Below are 15,770 nucleotides of genomic sequence, written 5' to 3' on the forward strand. Positions count from 1 at the left end.
GGGTGGGGGCATCCATCTGGTCTTAGTTCCTGGCAGTCTTTTGTTTTACTTGATATGCATCAGGGACTGGAGCAACACCCTCTACCCTGATCTTTCAGTTGTCATTGATGATGGCTATCAGCATAGAGTCTGCCTGGGGGTCATCACTTTCGTAAGGAGCTCAAAAGAACAAAGTTATCAACTTATAGCAGCTGGGAGGGGCCATAAATTCCAGAGTTAGTCAGAGGTCATCCAAAGTTGCAACATGGTTTCTTTTCTACAATATGGCCTCCCTTATGTCAACCCTGTATTGAGCTGGTATCAAGAATGTTTCTAGCACAAAGTGCAGGAGGCAGGGAGACCCCAGTCAGGCTGGTGCCGTTGTCCAGGGGACAGAGGTGGAGGGCCCTGGCCTGGGCTTGAGAGGAGGATGCAGAGGGGGGACTAGGTCTGAGGACTGCAGGAGGTGAAGCCGCAGGATTTGGTAACTGGTTGTACAGAAGGCCTCTTTGACTCAGGGATAGTAAATACAGAAAAAGCCTTTTCTATAATATTCTTCCCAAAATGTGATTTATAGTATGCTTTGTAATGTAGTCAATTATGCACTTGAATAATAATCAACATCCTTTATTCAGCACCTACCACTGTGTTGTGTGCTCTGCATGTCATATCTCATTTCAATCTTACTCCAGCTCTCTGGGTTATGAATTATTTTCTCTAATTTGATTTAAAACTGAGGCACAGATCAGTTAGCTAACTTTCCTAAAGTCACAGAGCTAGGAATACCTGTTCATGGAGCAAAGCCTGTGACTTTTGATCTGGGAAGAATTATAAAAGCATCATATATACCTGCATGATGTATTCTTTCCCACAATTTCCCAGGAAGTTCTTTTAGGGTGAAAGGACTTTCCATAGCTTCAGAATGGACAGAAATCCTACATCTTAACTCCCCGAATCATGTGAAAATTTAAGAAGTTCCTTGAGACCAAACAGTATAATGAAAGTTTCATAGTGTCATTAAAATTCTCATTTGGCTTCCATTTCTAGAGGAATAATAGGGTTAAAGTTGAAGTAGCGGAAACAGGGAGAGAAGACCATAGACATATTTGAAATGTGCCTGATTATTTTAATTATTTATATTGGTTCCAATTTTAGCCAAATAAGACTGCCTTCCCCCCTTCTCCCACTCCTGTCTTCTCAAACAGCTGAACTGTGCTTCGTCTTTAAGATAGTCTGGTCTTAAACAGGCTGTACTCCCCAGAGAAGACGTACCTTTCCAGAACGTGCTTTCCAAGGCTGAGATCTAGCTATGTCCTGTGGGTGCTGGGCAGGCCGTGAGCTGCAATTTCCTAATAACAGTTGCACCACGTGACACAATCCTGCCCGCCTCTCCTGGCAGTCAAGGTGTCCTCCCCTTGTCAAAGGCTGCAGGAACATTTCATTAACGAGACTCTGGAGACTGCCCAGCCTCCTTCTCTGGACGCTCTCTGCTGGGCTTTGTAGGCTGGGGGCCTTTTAGGAACCATGAGAAGCAGCATCGCCTAGGGAGGAGCAGGGCTGAGTCACAAAGCCTGGGTTTGGGCCCCAACCCAGGCCACCTGCTTAATCTCCGTGAGACCTTGGGCTCTTTGAGACCAGGGACTGTCTCTTGGTCTGTGCTTTCCCTGGCACCCAGAAGTGACCTGGCCCGTCCTGTGCCCTTGTTTCCTGACCTGGTCAGGGAAGAGTCCAGGATAGATGCAAACTTCTTCAACCACCACATCCTGGGGCCATTTTGGTGGTGTGCCAGCGAGTGTGCAGAGCTGCAGGATAAAGTGGGCCCAGCTCACTCAAACATCAGTTTTGCTGAAAGATCCAAGGGAAAAGAATTTTTTTAAATAAAACAAATATGGATATGTCGTGATATAAGATGCAAAATTTACATGAACTTTTAAGACAAAACAAGACATATCACGTTTGGTTGTTTGGATGGCTTTAGGCCATAGCTCCAGACCCTTCAGAGTTAGTTTCCTTTGCTGAAGGGAATATTTCTGTGGAAATTTTCGAGAAGAAAACTGAGCTGGATGATCTGTCAGTGACTCTTTGTGGGAAGGAAGAGTAGATTTATAGTCCTGCCCTTCCACTGAATTTCTGTTTTCCCACTCTCTCCAAATGGTGAGTCTGGGGGTCAGGATGGGGAGGGCAGGGCATGAGGCATCCCTGAGATATGCCTGTCTTGACTATTTTTTCTTCTCTGTCTCTCTGTTCCTGATGGTGGAATGGATGGGTCTCTCTCTGTGTATCTGGTCACCCACCTTTTGGGACCTTCCCTCCCTTCTGCTGGAATAATCCCTTCTCTGGATTAGCCCAGCACTTGTTCTGTTCTTTCTGGTCTCTCTTCCTCTCCCATTACCTTGGCTGTCTCTTGGATAAGGAATTGCTTTACCTCTTACTGCTTGCTGATATCTTTTATCACTATTTTATGATGTTATCCTCCTGTTCTCATAAAGGAGTCTTTCTCTGGGATTATCTTTTGAAATCTGAACAAAACAGTCAGGCGTGTGAAATTTGCCAGTTCACATCCTAACAAGCTGTCACACAGGTACCCATCGCTTTCAAGGTCTCACACTCTCCAAGAGGATTGAAGAAACCTCCTGCGTGAGGTAAGAATGTTGAACAGAGCTTGTTGTAAGAGATGGAAAGAGGAAAACCCAATACCAAGTACCCCAATAAACCACTTTTTTTTTCCTTTACAATAAGCCATTGGAGGAGAAAAATCTGAGCTGTGGACTTTGCCCTGGCACAAGCAAACCAGGATTTATTTGATATGTTAGAGAATAATAAGGAAGAAGAGTGGACCTCTTTCATTTATGTGTGTGTGTGTGTGTGTGTGTGTGTGTGTGTGTGTCCCTGCTCTTTAAACCATGTTATTAAGCATGAATATGAAGTGTCACTGGACCCAACATTTCATAGTAATCATTTGAAAATGGAAATAGTGCTGTCAAGTTATTAAGGTGCGATAGAGTCTGCACATAAGTACTACTATCCATTCCAGTGAAATTCATGTTAGAATATTCATGAGACACAGGGCAATGGATTGGCATGTATGGGGCCTGTTGAAAGTGGAGAAAAGGTACCCTCTGACCACAGGGAGTTTATTATCTAATTTAGATTAAACCAACTAGTTCGCTAAAACACATCCCATTTAAGAGATAGTAAAATGCCTAGTTGGGACAGACCCAAACATGTGGAACACAACCCCAAATCTGAAGTATAAAGTGAGAAAAATTATTGTCAAAAGCCTATGTACTTTATTAGGTTTAATCTGATTTTACCCTGAACCTATTTACACAGCATGTTGAAATTACTGGCTTAACAAGCTTGGTTATCTGTTTTCCTGGGTAAATTGTGGAAAAGCAATGAGTGATAGCAAGGTAGGAAAAGAAAGAATAGTCTAAAAAAAAAATGCTACTGGTTGAGACTCTTACTGACGTACAGCAGAACCATAGTCCTGAGCCATTGATGTTATATCCAACATACTCTATTTACTAAGGCAGGAAAGTCTGAGTGACACTAGAAAGATTGCTGTCTAAAACAAAAAAAAAGTTTTGTCAACTTTATCTTTTGGCAATTTAAGTTATAAATTTTAACTTTCTAGAAAATTCTTTCATTCAAAAAACGTTGTTCTCTGGCTGACATAAGTGAGGAGAGAGATTGCTATAGGTGGAGTCAAGGTGGCCTGCTGTGTGTTCTTGGCCATAGCCCTCTTCCTGGGAAGCTTAGCTCTGAGCTGGCCTCCCAAACATGAAATGGAGTCTCCAGGAGCGTTTATTTCCTATTTCACTCCTGACCGAGACCAAAATGTAAGGAGTGGGAGGTTCAGCAAAAGAAGTAAGAGTGAGCTAGAAGGGAGCTGACTTTGGCAGAGCTTGGTGACCTAGCACAAATACTTTGGTCTTTGATGTAGAGTCATGAGATGCAGCCACTGATCTTGTGAAGGGAAGACATGGCTGCTGGCGAGCAAGAGCCACATTCTCACTCACTCTATTCAGGTCTCAGTGGCAGAGTCTCACCCATGTTCTCAACCTTCCTCTCCTTTAGAATCACCCACCTTGGACCAGCTGATCCAGTCTCTGGTCTCTCGTTTTTGCTTTTGTTTTTGCTTTTTAAGTTTTCTAGGTGATTCTAATGGGCTGGAAGGACAGGAACCACGCGCCAGAAGGAGGGTGGCTAGCAAGAAAGTGACTCTGGACAAAAAGAAAACCAGAGCAAGGACAAAGGTGATGGTGATGGCAATGATGATGATGGTGGTGATGATGATGATGATGGCAGTGATTATAATGGTGATGATGATGATGGCAATGATGATGGTGATGGCAATGATGATGATGATGGCTACATTTAAGATTATCATGTATCAGGCAGGGTTCTAGAAACAACCAATCCTCACCACAACCCCATGAAGTAGGAACTATTATTATCTCCACTTTACAGATGGGGAAACTGAGGTTAAGTAATTTGCCCAGGGTCTCGTAGACCATAAAGGTAAACCAGCTCTTTGGCTCTTAAGTCCCTGCTCAAGTGTTAAGGTTGACACCTTTACACTATACATACAGTCTCTTTAGATGCTCAGTATTCAAGGTTCCATGTTATAAGAATATACCAAGAAGCTAAAGGTCTACTTCATAACTAAAGACAAAAAGAATAAAGAGGGTAAAACTAGTTGCAGGAAATCCCCTTTCCCTGATTTTGTTTTGTCTTGTTTTTCCCAACATCTCCTGGATTTTACTTTAATGGTGTGGTGGAAAGTTATAGTAGAAAGAGTCTGGAAGATTCTATTATCTCTGACCAACATATATTCCTGGAAGAGAAGTAGAGTTAAATTACTGAATTTTTCCACATCAAATTAGCTCACTCTTTATACTCATAAAAAAAAACAAAGTTTACTGTAAAACAGTGTACTGTGTTACACCGGCAGCAGCCTCACACATCTCTTGTATACCACGTCTCTTGATTGCATCATTTTCTCTTGTGTTTGACATCTCATGTTGTTTTGTTCTTCACGGCCCCTAAGTGTACAAAATCCACTGCTAATGTTGCCAGTAAGAGGCCACATTGAGCGACTGACCTGGTAATACAATTAAAAGTGATTAAGGACTATGAAGGTGGAAAATCAATGATGGTTATTGCTCGCCAGTCAGGCATGTCCTATCCCACCATAGCAACAATCTTGAGGAACAAGAACAAAGTGACGGAAGCTGTTAAAGGATCTGCTTCATTGAAGGCACTGAGACTAACAAAAATTCGAGAAGGGCCTATGTCAGACATGGAAAAACTTCTAATGTCCTGGATTGAAGACCAGACACAGAAGTGTATCCTTTTCAGCACCATGATGATCACAGCCAAAGCAAAAAGTTTGTTTGCGATGTTGAAAGAAAAGGCTGGGCCCGACTACAATGTTGAATTTACTGCTAGCCCTGGGTGGTTTAAATGATTCAAGAATTATTATTCGTTAAACAAGGTGAAGGTAGGTGCTGAGTCTGCGAGTGCTGATGTGAAGGCAGCTGAAGAATTTTTGGAAACTCTAGATAAGCTGATTGTGGAGGAAAGTTACTTGCCAGAGCAAATATTCAATATGGATGAAATGCACCTATTTGGAAACGGATGCCTGAAAGGACCTTCATCCATAAGGAGACCAAGTCAATGTCAGGTTTCAAGGATTTTAAGGACAGGATAATAGTCTTGCTTGGGGGCAATGTTCTAGGCTACAAATTGAAACCCTTTGTGATCTGGCACAGTGAGAACCCCAGGGCCCTCAAGCATATCAGTAAGCACACACTGCCAGGGTACTACAGGAGCAGTAAGAAGTCATGGATGACCCAGCAAATCTTCCAAGACACCCTCCTGAATTGCTGTGCCAGTGAAATGAAGTACTGTTCGCAAAATAACATACCTTTCAAGATTTTGCTTATTGTTGATAATGCTCCCAGACATCCTTCTTTTATTGGTGATCTTCATCCCAATATCAAAGTGGTATTTCTCCCTCCAGACTCCACCTCTTTGATCCAGCGATGGATCAAGGAGTTAAAGCAGCTTTTAAGGCCTACTATTTGAGGATGACCTTTGCCCGGGCTATTGCTACAGCTGAGGAAGACACTGATGCAATTCTGGAAGGATTACAACGTCTATGACTGCATCAAGAACTTTGCTTGGGCTTGGGGTGATGTCACCAAGAGTGTATGAATGGCATCTGGAAGAAGACACTCAAAAGGTTCATCCATGACTTTAAAGGATTTGCCAAGGATGAGAAGATTGCAAAAATCAACAAGGCTGTGATTGAGATGGTAAGCAACTTTAACCTGGGTGTGGATGAGGATGACATTGAGGAGCTGCTAGAGGTGGTTCCTGAGGAATTGACTAATGAGGAGTTGTTGCAACTGAAACAGGAATGCACAGCTGAAGAAGAGGCAAGAGAAAAGGAAACTGCAGGAAAAGAAAAAGAAGAAGAACCCCCAAGAAAATTCACAGTGAAGAGTTTAACAGAAGCTTTGCAGACCTCAACAACCTCCTTAAAAAGTTTGAAAACATGAACCCCAACACTGAAAGGTTTTCATTAATAAAGAGGAATGTTCATGGTGCATTATCTGCTTACAGCCAAATCTATGATGAAAAAAAGAAACAAACCAAGCAAACCACCATGGACATATTTCTGAAAAGAGTGACACCTCCTCAAGAAGAGCCTCAGGTAGGTCCTTCAGGAGATGTTCCAGGAGAAGGCATTGTTATCATAGGAGATGATAAACTCCATGAGTGTTAGTGACTCTGAAGACCTTCCAGTGGGACAGGATGTGGGGGTGGAAGACAGTGATATGGATGATCCCAACCCAGTGTAGGTCAACATTTTTTAACAAAAAAGTTTAAAAAGGAAAAAAAATACAATTTTAAAAATAGGAAAAAGCTTGTAGAATAAGGATATAAAGAAAGAAAATATTTTTGTACAGCTGTACAATGTGTTTGTGTTTTAAGCTGCGCTACTATAAAGAGTCAAAAAGTAAAAAAAATTAAAAAGTTTAGAAAGTAAAAACGTTACAGTAAGCTAGGGTTAATTTATTATTAAAGAAAGAAAAATGTGTTTTATGAATTTCGTGTAGCTTAAGTGTGCAGTGTATATAAAGTCTACAGTAGTGTACAGTAATGTCATCGCCTTCACACTCACTCACTGATTCACCCAGAGCAGCTTCTAGTCCAGCAAGCTCCATTCATGGTAAGTGTCCTATACAGGTATACCATTTTTATCTTTTATACCATATTTTTGCTGAATCTTTTCTGTTTTTAGATATGTTTGTGTGTTTAGATATGTTTAGATGTACGAATACTTACCGTTGTGTTACAATTGCCTACAGTGTTCAGTACAGCAACATGCTGTACAGGTTTGTAGCCTGGGAGCAATAGGCTATACCAGAGAGCCTAGGTGTGTAGTAGGCTGTACCATTTAGGTTTGTGTTAAGTACACTCTCTGATGTTCGCACAACGACGAAATTGCCTAACAACGCCTTTCTCAGAACGTATCCCCATCGTTAAGCGACACATGACTGTATTTATCTCCCCACTGATTTCATTAACTAAAGGAAGCTTCTGGCAATTCACCAAATTTCATTCACGACCTCTTTCCGTAAGTGTCTACTGTGTGCAGCCCCGTGCTGGCTCCTGGGGGACGGGCAAGCCACCAGACACCGTCCCTGCCTCGTGGAGTGCTGCTACAGGGAAGCTTTGTCAGCTTCTGCTCTGGTTGGCCATTAAAGGGCAGCTGACTTTATAGCTCTAGGATCAATTCTTTTGCATATTTGAACGCTGAAATTTCATGCGAATTTCATCATGGTAAGTCTGCTGTGGCAAATATGGTCTATTACATGCTGTAGTGGGTAGCACTGAGAGTAATGAAAGTAAGCAGAGTATTCAATCTTAGGTATTCAAAGCAGTCTTGCATGAAGGGGAAATAACCTGTGATCCACTGAAGATTTTCTCTGGATCTCAAGCACAAAGCGTAATCACCCTAGATGGTGGCAATAGTTGCTTTTGGCCTGCATGCCTGGGGTTGATTTCTCTTTGTTCTTTGAGACTGCCTGGAAAATTTAGGGATGGTTAATATCCTTAAAGCCTTTGCCCACAGGCTACACTTGGGTGAAAGGTCCCATCCTACCTTTACTTATGGCCCAGTCTCACAGAAATCATACCAATTTAGAAGGATCCACTCTACACCCCTACGGTGTTCTGATGGGCACTAATGTCACACCAGCAAACCTTGGCACCGACATCTTGCTCTATTCCCTGGGAGAGGGGACACTGCCTTTTTCTTGCAGGCTGAAACTCCCCTCATTCTCCTTTCCAGTCTAAGGACTCATTCATTCCTCGCTTTAAACAATGCTAGGACCGGTGTGGTTACATCACATGGGGACTGAGAGCTGACTATGCTTATGGTTTGTCTTCTGTAGGGCCAGGAGTTCATTTTGTTTTTTAAACAACATTATGAGACGTAATTCACATACCGTAAAGTTCACCCATTTACAGTATACAATTCAGTGGCTTGTAATATATTCAGAGTTGTGCAACCATCACCACTATCTACTTTTAGAACATTTCATCACCTCAAAAAGAAACCACATACCCATGGGCAGTCACCCCCCATCCCCTCTACCCTGCAGCCCTGGACAACCACCAGTGTATTTTCTGTCTCTATAGATTTGATTATTCTGGACATTTCACATAAACAGAGTCATACAATATGTGGTCTTCTGTGGCTGCTTTCTTTCACTTAATGTTGTGTTTTTGATGTTCATCCATGTTCTAGCATGTTTCAGTAATGTGGTATTTTTTCTGGCTGACTAATGTTCCATTGTCTGGATATCCCACATTTTGTTTATCCATGCATCAGTTGAAGGACATTAAAGCTGTTTCCATCTTTCAGCTGTTATGAATACTGCTGCTATGAACATTTGTGTACAAGGCTTTGTGTGGGCTTATGTTTTCATTTCTTTGATGTAGATACCTAAGAGTGGAATGTCTGGGTCATACAGTAACTTGGTTTAACATCTAAGAACTAAAGCCGGGAGTTTTTCATTCACTTTCCAAAATCTCCCTCTTAGGCTAAGGAAGCAATGTTGGTTTGCATAGATACCTCGGACTTTCAAATCCAAGTCCCTTTGCTATTCAAACCTATAGCAACATGTTATGATAGAATTAAGGCAGGAGAATTTTATGCATGAGATACCACAGGAAAGGAATGAAGAAGTACTGTCAGAAGAGCTGTTGGTTCAACTCATGTAGTGGTGATTATACTGGGCTTTATCCCAGGGAACCAAGGCTGTGTCCCCTCTGACCTAGTGTATTTTTGGATTAGAAGTGCCGTGCAGGTTAGCTGCTCTGTCCCGCCCTCAGAAGAGTAAAAACGGTTTTCTGGGTGTGTCAGCATTTTGTGTCTTTTTCTTAACAGTTTTAGGGCACTAGCTTTTTTGAGCCCAGGCATTGTATTTCCAGAGCTCTCCACGCCAGGATTTGCTTTCTGAGAAATTAGGAAGTTCTGTGAAGAGTGTTATCTGTAACCAAAAAACACTTGCTTTTAGTATTGAATCCATTTTTTGTTCTCTCGTTTGAGTCAGTATTTACTGACATTTAAGAATTAAATTGCTATTAGAATAATAGAGGCTTAGATCAAGTATTAAAGGAATAAGTTTCCCACTAGTAAACCATTTGCTAAACTATACTTCTTTCCATAGGATGAACCAGTTGAAATGGTACCTCGAGGTTTCATAAGAATGTATTTTTCCCATATTCCCTGAGATACTTAGTTATTTCTTTCTGTGTACAGAGGAGTGACAGAGATGTAAAGAACATAATCATGAAAAAAGATAACCAATGAGTCATATATATGTAAATCACTTTAATATTTTTTAGTATTTCAAATCCATTGTCTTATTTTGTGCCCTCGATAATTTTGTGAGGTAGGGTGATGGGGATGATACAAGAGGACACAAAGGCTCAGAGAAGGTATGGGACCAAACAGGTTAGTAATCAAACTAAGCAAGTCATAGAATTTCCATTTCCTTATCTGTAAAATGGGTACACTAATAAATCAGAGAGCATTGTCAATATCAAGTAATATATGTCAACATACTTAAGTAATCCGAAAAATTCAGTGTCAAAGTTTGAGCTTTTTTTTTAAGTTAAATATATTACCCAAGTGGTAAATACTCTTGATAGAATAATTAGAAAATACAGAGAAGCATTAATAAGAAAATGATTATTTTCCATTATGTCACTAACCCCAAATATCCTCCTGGAGTGTTAGTTGTCCAACCATTTTTAAAAGCAATTTGTTAATATCTAGTAAAGCTGGAGGTACATGTCAGAATGGTGCAGCAATTCCAACTCCAGCAGTCATAAATACATTATCTATAATAGAGAAAAAAATTGGAAATAACCTAAATGTCCATTAGTATGGTAATAGATTAATTTTTGGTATAGTCATACAAAAGAATACTCTCCCACAATTAAAACAACTAAACTAGATGTATAAAATTTCAAAAGCATAGTGTTGAATATAGAAAGGAAATCACAAAAGAATTCAAGTATTACTTATGCACATCTTTACAACACATATATTCTATTGTTTGTGAATACATATACATACAGTCAAAGAATAAAAACATAGAAGGAAACACATCAATTTCAACCTCATATTGAAGATGTGGCTTCAATATCTATGGTATTTTATTTCTGAAAGAAAATTAAACAAACATGACTAGATATTAACATGGTAAAATATTTTGTACGTTTTGTATATTTAAAATATTTCAGAAACTAAAAAAAGCATTTGATGACTTACCATCCAGACTACATCCTAAGCATAGAGATAAACTTAGCTTAGGAAATTGGCTCATACCATACATGTTTTTGTTGACTTTGTATATTGTAAACATCTTTTTGTCACAAAATATACTTCCTCATTGTTCTCCCTGGCCCTCATAAGCCTTTCTGTTCCAATTTAATTATTTACTCAGAGAAGAATTTTTAGAAGAAGCAAAATTGCCAGGGCTTCCTCTTAATATTTTACAATTATTTTCTATTTATCCATTTGTAATTATTCATAATTATTGCTAATTCATTTATGGTATATTTGGTTTCTGACACTGAAGGAGCTCATAACCTAAAAGCAGAGGCAAAACAAAAGTCTGGTTTCATCAAGACACAAAGAATCCATTGAGTTTGTTAAGGAATTCCTCAAAGTTTGGGAAGTCACCATGTGGAACTTTTATTTACTATTACCAAAAATAACAATTAATCAAACAAACGTCTGGGCTGGAAAGAGGATTCTCTCATCCCCACCACCAGAACTCAGTCACTGGCGGCTGCACATGACTCCGTTTACTTTTCCCTGTGTCCCAGGATGCTCTTCACTTTTCCCTGTGTCCTAGTCTGTGGGTCCTTCAGCAGAAAGTGACCCAGAGGCCTTGTGAAACTTTGCTTTGCTCTCTATTCCCGCACACATTCCCATTCTGGGTTCTTGAGATGTCCCAGTCCAGAAGACAACTAAAACTCCCTGCCATGCTAGGGCTTCCGTTCCCTAATCTCTAGTTGGTAATGCATCTCCTTTAAAAATCTGAATTACCTCCCTCTCTGCTTTTTTTCTTCCTGCAGAAACCATCCTACAGGTAGATTTGTACAATATCAGAGCTAACAATACCCTTACAAGTATTGAGAGTACTTTTCCGATCTTTGGGAAGAGTAAAGTCCAGGAAGTGCCTTCTGCATCCACCTTGGTTTCTTCGCTCATTCCCATCCGAGATTACGTTGGCATGAATACAGTTCTAGGTACAGCTTCCTGATGTCCTGCAGATCTTTAACCAGTAATTGGGAAAGGCAGATCTGTAATACATGGTATTTTATATATGTATTTTTATATATTTTATAATATATTTTACTGCCTCTAAGAGAGAAACAGTGCCAAATGCAAGGACCAGGAGAACAAGGCGGAGGGAAGAAAGAGTGCTCAGATCTTTGTCCCCAACCACCTGAGTGATGGGGCTAGTCACCTGACCCTCTAGATGCCGGTTTTTCATCTACAAACGAGCAGCCAGAGTATTGATCCCTGTGATTCATTTCTTCTCTGCTTATTGGCATTCCATGTATGAAATTGTAGTATGAATTAATGAAGTAGAGAAGGAGCTTTCAATAAATGCCTTTGATACAGCTGGTTAAATATTTGGAAATAAATCCATTTAGATCCTCACAAAACATCATAGTCAAAAATAAATGTCAGATAGATCCAATAGTTAAAAATAAAGATAGAAAAACTAGATGAAATAAGGGAATGTTGACTAGTTTTCTGCAGGGCAAGAAGTAAGGGTAGAAAGATGAGTTTCTAAGCTTAAACTTTATGAAAGAAATCACAATTATTATTTTATAATAATTTAAAGCTCCAATAAGCTAAAAATAAAAGCAAGTAAACTGAAAAAGTTGGTCACTCTAAATGGAATAGGAAAGATGTTATTCTATTTCATATATGAAGAGCTCATGCAAATCAACATGCAAGAGATAAATGGGCAATAGATAAAAGATAAGTCATGTAAGAAAAAGCAATGGTTTAATAAATGTTAAAAAATATCCACCTTCACTTGTCACCCAAAAAATGCAAATGAAAACAATAAGACTCAACTTTTTTAGTCTGGTTTTTGTTGTTTTTAAATGAGAGTTCTTATTGTTGACAACATGATGAAATGGGTATTTTTGTATATTGCTGGTAAGAACATAAATAGTCACAAACCTTTTGGAAAGCAATTTGGTAATATTCACCAGATGCCTTAAAATGTTTGTTCCTTCAACCCAGAAATCCTGCCTCTGGGAATTTATTCTAAAGAAATAACACAATATTCAGGAAAAAAAAAAAGCTTTATGCCCCAAATCATTAATCGTCCCATTATTTATTATTGAAAAGGCAAAAGTAAGCTGAAATATACACCATTGAGGCAATAAGATAATAATTATGATCTGTCCAGTGTCACTACTAGAATATTTATGTTGTGATACGGGCATTGAAAATGATCTCATTAAAGGTTAAGAAAAGAGCATAGAAAATTGATTTAACCCAAGATCTCAACTATTTTTAAAAGCAAGCCTCTGCATTCACCAAAGACTGGAAGAAAATAAACCAAAATGCATTTTAGAACTTTACACTTTTTTTTGTAATGAATGTGAATTGCTATTATAATGGGGGGAAATTACCTTAAAAATATCCATGACTTTCGCTAAGTTACTTAGATAGTGAGTGTAATTTCCTTTACTTTTACCAGATTTGTATTTTAATAGAAGATTCTTTGTTTAAAAAGAAAGTCACCTCTGCTCCCCAACCAACATCTGAGCTCCACTACTGGGGTTTATGTAGGTAATTTGCTTTCATTTTAGTTGTTTTCATGTCAGTTTGATATACTACCGCATGCAGTTTCAGTGTTGGTAGAAGAGGATTCTCTGCTTGGTTACACGATGTGATGGCTTAGAGAGCAATTGTGTGGGTTTATCTGCATGGCTTTTTCAGGGAGAATAAATTATTGGGTCTGTGCCCACAGACCCAATAAATTGTTGGGTCATCTGCCCTGTGCTTACAGGAATGGGAAAGAAACCTAGGACTTGATCAGTTCACGCTATCACTCTGGCACATTGTTTTTGACATTTCAGAGTTTTTGGTATGGAGATCAAATTATGTTAGGTCATCTAGAGATTCAAATTGAATCAACATTTATTGAGCATCTGTTTATTCTGTAAGAAGCTGAAGGGGTGGGGCTTCATTCTGGGCCTGGAAATATTACTCAATAAACGCTTTAGTGTACTGGGCATGGTACTGACCCACATATAACAAAGAGGGAGTTTATGAGAATCCCTTGTGCTTTCAGAAGTCTAATGCAGTGGTATAAATAAAGCTATAACAATAAACACGAATCAATGAATTTTTAACTTAGTGGATGAATGGGTAACTTCATGGACAGACAACCTAATGAATGAGTAAAGTTATTAATAGATTAAAGAATGTTTGCATGAATCCAAGAATATCTGTTTTGGATTCTACTTAACAGAACTTGGAAAGAACATCACTGCTTTCATCAAGCATCCTCTGTGTCTGAGCTTTGTGACCAAAGTGGAAAAAGAAAGAGAGAGAGAGAAGGCCCTGCTTCATGTTTTGTCACTGCTATTATTAATGAAACTTTTCGAGGAATAGTCAGTCCGTAATGACGCCAAAGGCATCATTCATATTGAAGTAGTTCAATATTCTGTGGTCATATTTCAGACCTACCTAGAAACAAGGATAGTGTAAGTCAACTTATTTCGGGCACTCACAGCCAGCATTTCTGTCTTCAATAAATGATTCATGTCAGGAAAGCATTTAAGTGCATTTGTTTTCTAACAAGTCTCCCTTCAGGTCCATTATGCATGAATCAAGTCAGAAAAATTGCCTGAGTTCATTGGCATCCCTTTATGAAAATCAAAGACATAAAAGATTTAAAATCTGGCTTTATTGATCTCCCACCTTCCCACACTTTTACCAGGAAATAAGGATTGGCAACAATGGGGTCTCTAAGAACTCAAGGGTCAAGCAAGGGTGCATAAGGAATACTGAGGAGGATGGAGAGGGACCCACCAGAGAGAAAACAGCACAGTTACTGGTGTCTGAGACACAGGAGAAAAAGAAAGGCCACTTGCTTATATCCCCCAAAATTAGCTCCTCTTAGCAGACCGTCACTGAACCACCCCACTGACAGTGACCTCCGTTGATCATGACAGAGCCAGCAGAGTACTTCCTCCAAACTCTACTCCCTGGTAAGTACTCCAGGGTATTAATGTCTTGTTAGTTTCCATGAATCGGGAGCACCTTGGTTAAGGGCATGTGGATAAGTGGTCCCATTTCCCATTTTCTGAACCTAAAATTGGGAGTGGTCACAGATGCCTGAGCATCTGCCCAATAGAGCCTTGCACATCCACTACCTCCCTGAACTCTCTCATCACCCTTTTGGCGTCAGTGTATCTGTCATATTCTCCTATTGACAGATGAGGAAGCTGAGATTTCTAGAGGCCAACTGACCAAGCTGATACAGACACCCAGATGTTCAAGAGGCAAAACCAGACTCCTAACTCAATACGGGTGCATTCCCTTCTGCATTTACTTTTTCAACCACTACTAGAGTCACGATTTCTAGGTTCCCAAGGAGGGCCCTAGCCCGGTTGACCTATGCCACTGCAAAATATGTTCCCGATCAATTTAACGCCCCCTAGCCTGTATCTGCACCAGGTTAGCTGTTGTATAGAACCACTTCCCATGCCCATGTCGTTTTGTTACTTGGCATCAAGCTTTGGTTGCTATCACTTAACATCTTCTTGGCTTTATGAGGTAGCCTATCTCTGATGCTCGGAGCCTCCCCAGGGCTGGTGGTTTGGCCATTAGTCTGAGGCTGGTGACCTCTCTTGGTTACGAGCCCCACTCATGTGGCCACAGACTCTCGTGGCTCACTCCTAATGGAGCTGTTGACCCAGACACTTGTTGGGCTAGGCCAGAATGACTGAAGAGATCTACGCAACCTTATCAACTTTACCAGAGAAATGATGCTAGAGATTGTGCTTGGCTATCTCTGTCTGGTGGGTCAGTACGAGTATTCCCTTGGTTTCCTGAGCCTGCCATTCACAGAGCGTGTGGGGTTGTTTGGCCATACTGGAGCCTGCTTAAAGGTTAGAACTCCTGAATGTTGAAAAGATTAGGGCTGTACCTCTTC

The 15,770-nt window shown here is 40.1% G+C and overlaps 1 protein-coding gene across 6 annotated transcripts in view; it reads left to right on the plus strand.

Moving 5' to 3' along the window:
• Window positions 1-15,770, plus strand: part of AGPAT4 (1-acylglycerol-3-phosphate O-acyltransferase 4) — a 123,039-nt gene that overhangs the window by 8,197 nt on the left and 99,072 nt on the right. The window contains exon 1 of one of the 6 annotated variants that reach the window (XM_087425059.1): window positions 2,124-2,621. The exons of the other annotated variants lie outside the window; for them this stretch is intronic. The gene's annotated coding sequence lies outside the window, so the exon portion shown is untranslated. Of the gene's footprint in view, window positions 1-2,123; window positions 2,622-15,770 lie in introns of those variants that run through there. 6 annotated transcript variants of the gene reach the window in all.

Source organism: Ceratotherium simum, chromosome 38 (genome assembly GCF_057802395.1).
Source record: "Ceratotherium simum simum isolate JZ-2026a chromosome 38, ASM5780239v1, whole genome shotgun sequence".
Classification (NCBI taxonomy): Eukaryota; Metazoa; Chordata; class Mammalia; order Perissodactyla; family Rhinocerotidae; genus Ceratotherium; species Ceratotherium simum.